At 40.6% G+C, this 6,094-nt stretch overlaps 1 long non-coding RNA gene across 1 annotated transcript; it reads left to right on the forward strand.

The window, feature by feature from the left end:
* Nucleotides 1-876: 876 nt before the first annotated feature.
* On the forward strand, nt 877-2,365 carry LOC120091978. The gene is made up of 4 exons (XR_005485876.1): nt 877-1,316; nt 1,410-1,463; nt 1,559-1,652; nt 1,744-2,365. It is a non-coding gene; the product is annotated as an uncharacterized LOC120091978 (long non-coding RNA).
* The last annotated feature ends 3,729 nt before the right edge of the window (nt 2,366-6,094 follow it).

Raw genomic sequence — 6,094 nt, forward strand, 5'->3', positions numbered from 1 at the left:
TCTCACTTATGAAAATCTAAGGATAATCCTGAATAAATAGGAGTTCATAGATAACTTAGGAATAAGATCGAGTCACCTAGGTCATCTAAGTGAAATAGTCAGTCTTAAACAATAAACAACGTTATAAAGTAAGAGTGACTTATTTCTTGGTCCGATCTTATGTAAACTCATTGCATAAGACGCCTTTATTCCTCATGTCAATACATGAACGAATCAGGATCACTTCGTTTGTAGCACCTTTACAACAACTACAGAGTAGGCAGCATCTAGTAGTGTTTCCAGAATAAGATACCCAACCTTATTCTATGCAATAGACCGTTTTGGCTATTTACTCGAACTTGATCCATCTACATGTCTCTACATAAAGTTCAAGTATTCATATAATAGCCATGGATCTTAGTTTATTGGATTTAGATTTTTACTGAAGAAATGTTGAATAACATCTTCTATTGATAATAGAATATATTTAACTTTTACAAACTACGAGTTTTAGAACATAAAATCCAACAATAACATCTCGAATGTTCGTAATTTAAATTCAGTAATTTTGTAATATTTGAGGACTTTTTGTTAATTTTGAAATTTGGTTTTGTTTAAAGGAAAGTTTGGATTTTATGTCACATTAATTTGACTTTTAAGTTAAAGTAAAAAATTGAGGTTATATCTGGAGAACTGTTTTTATTTTGAAGAGGAAGAAGAAAGGATTCTAAATATATATATTTGTGTATTGAAGGAAAGAATGAAATGAGATAAAAATAAAATGAAGTATAAAGAATAAAATAAAACTATTTTTTTTAAAAAAAACTAAAAACTAAATAAAATAAAAACCTTTTATTTTTCTTTTTAAAAAGATAATCTCTACCTTCTTCGTGAATCCCTCACGCGACCCCCATCCCCCGATATCTCTCCCTCTGTGAAACCCCTCAGCTGCCAACCCTCTTGCTCGTTAACCGCTCTACACCGCGTGCCACTCGCTGTTCCCCCTCCTTTGTGCCACCACTCGTCCCTTCACCCAGCAGTTCGCACTGACGTTCGCCTCCAGCCGGCTCCCCCTCCCCCCGCCTTCGCCCACGCCGCCCACACCCTCTGTTCTCTGCCACTCGCTACACGTTCGTACCACTACTTGACGAGCAGATTAGCTGTCGCCACCGGTCGATCTCTCTCTCTCTCCCTCTCGCCACCAACAAATCAACTTAAATCCAATCGCCGATCTCTTTCTCTCGCAGCGGTCTATCCATCCGGCCACCACGGTTCGCCACCGCTGCTGGTTTGCCGCAGATTTCGATACCACTATTTTGTCGAATTTTGGATTTGGGGTAAGAATCATTTTGTTTGGTTGAGTTTCTTGAAGAATTTTGGGATGCCCACTAAGTTTTCATTGGTCCATATTCATCATAATTTAACGTTAGGATGAGATTTGGATGGAAGAGTGTTGCTGTCCGTTTTGTTCGAGACAAGAGCGGGTAAGGAATTGATAAGGTTTGTGGACCTTGTTGTTGGTTTCTGGGCACTCACTAATTATTGAATTAAATGTTGGCTTAATTCTGGTATTTTGAAGGTTCCAAGTCGCCATCTGTTAGAATTAGAATCTTATTAAAGGGAGATTTTGGAGTTGAAATCTTGGGAGTATTTGTTGATCAAGCTTCGTTTGGGTAAGTTGATTTGTGATTGTTGGAGTAAATTTTGTATGTTTTGGTTTTGACTTCAAGGAATGAAATTGAGTGTTTGTGTTTTGGTGCTAAGGGAATTAATTCAGGATTTATTTTATTGGAGACTATTTTCTTGGATTAACATCTGAATTAAAATTCGAGGTAAGTAATCTTACTACTGGAACTACCTATGTGCCATGCGATGAAATTTCAGCTTTCGTTTGAGGATTTTGAGGTTGGTTGTATTGAATTACATGAGGTTAATTGAGTTTCCCTGATTATATATGCAAAATGTTATGAATGCTAGCGTGGACTATGTGATAATTATTTATTTGATTGGTTGGATGAACTGTGAACATTATGATTGTATTTGCATGTTGTGGGACTATGTTTATGACGCATGTTATATTTATGTTAGTGCTAGTTGCACTTACCACTAGTTAGATACCTATTAGAGGTGATGACTTCCTACGGGATTCACTAAAGGCTTGTGTTCCCTTCGGGATTCACCAGAGGTTATGTTTCCTTCGAGATTCACCAGAGGTTGTGTTTCCTTCGAGATTCATCAGAGGTTATGTTTCCTTCGAGATTCACTAGAGACTGTGTTTCCTATGGAATTCACCAGAAGTGGTGAGCTCCTTCGGGACGTCACCCGAGTTTTGTGTTTCCTTCGGGATTCACCAGAGGTTGTGGGTACTTTTAAACTACGGTAGGGTGGACTCAACTAGTCATTTATTTGTCGTTCCATGATAACTAGAGAATTATGTACATCCCACTAGAGGCTAAGCATTTATGATTGCATCTAGAGGACATAGATGCTTAGCCTCATCCCCAGTAGTGGGGTTACCTATTGAGTATTTTATACTCATCCTTTTCATGCTTATTTTTCTCAAGTAAGGGTAAGGATGCGCTAACGAATGATAAGCGGAATCTGCGATCAAACTACTGGGACCAGTCATATGCTTCTACTCATGTTTTCAAGATTTTCTTTTCGTGTTTTTAATTTCTAGTCTTCATATTTGGATCTCACAGTTTCAATATTTGCATTTTTAACTTGTAAGGAGATTTTCTAGATTTGTTTTTGTTGGTTACCCTTTGACTTGGATTTCAATTATTTGATTTTAATGACTTTATTTATTTTACGTTATTCATATGGTTTTCATTAAGCTATGAACATATGTCAATTTAAATTTCATGCATGCGTGTTTCTAGTAATGGCCTAGCTTGAGTCTTAAGGAGTCGTATCGTTACAGTTGGTATCAGAGCCCATGCTTTGGGCTTTGAAGACTGACTTACTACATGAGTCTAGATAGTCCTTGTGGCCCAAGAACGGATTCCTCATCATCACCAGGTATGTCTAACTAATAATAGTTTTCAGTATGTAATGCATGAGACTAGTTAATGTAATGTCTTTGTAAATATGCTTTCTTGATAAGTGATCTAGTGAGAGATGATCTTTAGGTACATGTTAGGAAATGGCACCTAAGCTCAGAGTGTAGAGGACAACTAGAGGAGGGACCCTCTACCGTCAGGGTGCAGGAAGAAGGAGGCGGTGGAAGCCAGAATGTCCTGACAGCTCCGAATCCATCTATGGCTCAAGTTGATAAGAAGGCGATGGAAGCAAGAATTAGGGAAGCTGATGCATCATCCCTGATGGAAAGAATACAAGACTTGATCCGTAGTGCAATGGCAGGGCAGAATGCTCAAAATCAGATTCAGAAGGAATCGATACCACCGGTTCAGGTGCAACCGACCTAGCTGCAGAATCAGATCATGCAGACCCTGTCCCTTAAAGCTAAACACTTGAGGGATTTTAGGAAGTTTGATCCTCGTATCTTCGATGGGTCGTTGAAGGATCCTACGAAGGTAGATATATGGTTTGCCTCTATTGAAATGATCTTCCGTTATATGAAGTGTCGAAGGAACACAAGCTTCAATGTGCAGTTTTTATGTTGACATACAATGCCAAATATGGTGGTGTTCAACAGAGAAGATGATTGACACAAGTTAAGGAATTGCGACATGGGATCAATTTAAGGAGTGTTTTTATAAGAAGTATTTCTCTACCAACACTCGATATAACAAGCAAGTTGAATCCCTGAATTTGAAGTAGGGGATTATGTTAGTAGAAGAATATGAGAAAGAATTTGACAAGTTGTCCCACTTTGCCCCTGAGCTGGTAGCCACCGAGAAAACAAGGATAGAGAATTTTGTTTAGGGTCTGAGGAGCGGATTACAAGGTATGGTGAATGCCCTTGACCTTAAGACTTATGCCACAACACTGCGGGCAACTGTGAGGATCGACGCTGATTCATCTTGGGGCATGATGCGCTAGTTTTGGTTGCTTCAATTCACTGAACTCATTCATATCATTAGCATTTGTAAAACATGCCATATTAGGATTAGAACCCTTACAATATGCTCTATCAGTTTCCACTCTATCAAGAGAAATCATGTTAGCTACTGAAAAGATAAAGGCATGTCAGGTAGAAATAGCGAATCATGCCTTAGATGTGACCCTGGAAGTTCTAAACATGCGTGATTTTGATGTGATATTGGGCATAGATTGGATAACTACTTATCATGCCAGTATAGACTGCTCCCGTAAGGAGGTTGTTTTTAACCCTCTTAAGTGAACTTTAAGTTTAAAGGGGTTAGGATTGTGGTCCTGCCTAAGGTGATTTCAGCTTTGAAGGTCAATAGGTTGTTTGACTTAGGTGCCTGGGGTATCTTGGTAGTGTGGTTGACACTAGAGAGGCTGAGGTCCCCTTGACTTCAGAACTAATAGCAAGAGACTACCCAGACGTTTTTCTAGAGGATCTCCCAGGTTTTCTGCCCCAACGGGAGATAGATTTTGCTATCGAGTTGGAACTGGGCACAATACCTATCTCGAAGACTCCATATAGGACGGCTTCAGTAGAATTGAAAGAGCTTAAGGTTCAGTTACAAGAGTTGTTGGATAAGGGTTTCATACGCCCACGTGTGTCACCGTGGGGTGCACCAATACTTTTCGTGAAAAAAAAGGATGGATCAATATTCAACCAGTTGTAGGGAACTATGATGTTCTCCAAGATTAATCTCTGGTCAGGATACCAACAGCTGAGGATAAAAAATAGTGATATACCCAAGTCCGCCTTTCGTTCGAAGTATAACCATTATAAGTTCATCGAAATGTTGTTCGATTTGACGAATGCTCCAGCAGTATTTATGGACCTAATGAATAGGATGTTCAAGGAATTTCTTGACACTTTTTGTGAAACCCCAAACCTAACCTTAAGGACTGAACTTGAAGCTTGAGTTAAGTAAAATGGTAAGTAATAAAAATTTGATTGAGTATTGGAGCTTATAAACACCTTGCGTGGTGTAAGGGATGCAATCAAAGGACAAGTATGGAGCATGCGACCAACCATTATGACCAACCAAATCCATAAGGAACGCATGGGAGATGGTTAGGCGGACGCAGGGTTATGTTGTACGCTTGATATAGTTGGCTAAGTTTGTAGAGGCTATAAGGGGTTAGGTATTGATGCCAAGGACAACCATGTGTTAAGCTTGTGAGGTAGGGACGAATGCGTAGGGATGGCAAGAGGTTTCGTGAGCAAGAAGCAAGGAAGACCATCGAGGCATGGGACAAACGCAAGCAACAATGCACGCAAGCGTGGGCGCTGTGCGTTTGAACATGCATGCGGATGATCATATAGTTGCTTGCGGTACTAGACGATAGTGCTAGACGATAGGCATAAATGCTAAGCAATAGGCGTTAGACGCAACTGCTAGACAATGGCGCTACACGATAAGCGAACGCGCTAGACGATGGGCGTGACGAGCTAGACGATGGGCCAAGCCATGGTGGGCGCATAGTGAAGTGTCCATGCATTGATGGGGCTTGCGGTACATAAGGCCTGTCTCTTATACACATCTAGATGTGTATAAGAGACAGGAGCTGCGTGACGAGCTAGACGATGGGCCAAGCCATGGTGGGCGCATAGTGAAGTGTCCATGCATTGATGGGGCTTGCGGTACATAAGGCTTGCGAGGTCAGATTGCGTTGATTTTGAGCAAGAGACTAAGGGTGTTGTCAAGCAACAAGGCATATGGGCGTTAGTCCTGAAGTATGAGTTAGCAAGAGGATAGGCAATGTTTAGACAAACCATGAGGCAGTTGAGACCTAGCTTGACCCAAAGGTTGGTATGTGTTAGTGATGTGCTATGTGCCTAGGACATCCGAGGGGATGTTGGCGCATAAGACAAGGCTAGAGCAAGTGATGCGTTGAGGGTTAGTGTGGCAAAAGTGATGTGTTGATAAGAAAGCTATGGGTTGATAATGGTTAAGTCATGCGACCAAGTTAAGTGGTGTATGCATTGATGAAAGAGAACTTGAAGAGCAAGTCGGAAGTACTAGCTCGTTCGGACATATGGCAAATTAGGGAAGTCGAGGATCTCATG

This window comes from Benincasa hispida, chromosome 11, assembly GCF_009727055.1.
Source record: "Benincasa hispida cultivar B227 chromosome 11, ASM972705v1, whole genome shotgun sequence".
NCBI classification, from domain to species: domain Eukaryota; kingdom Viridiplantae; phylum Streptophyta; class Magnoliopsida; order Cucurbitales; family Cucurbitaceae; genus Benincasa; species Benincasa hispida.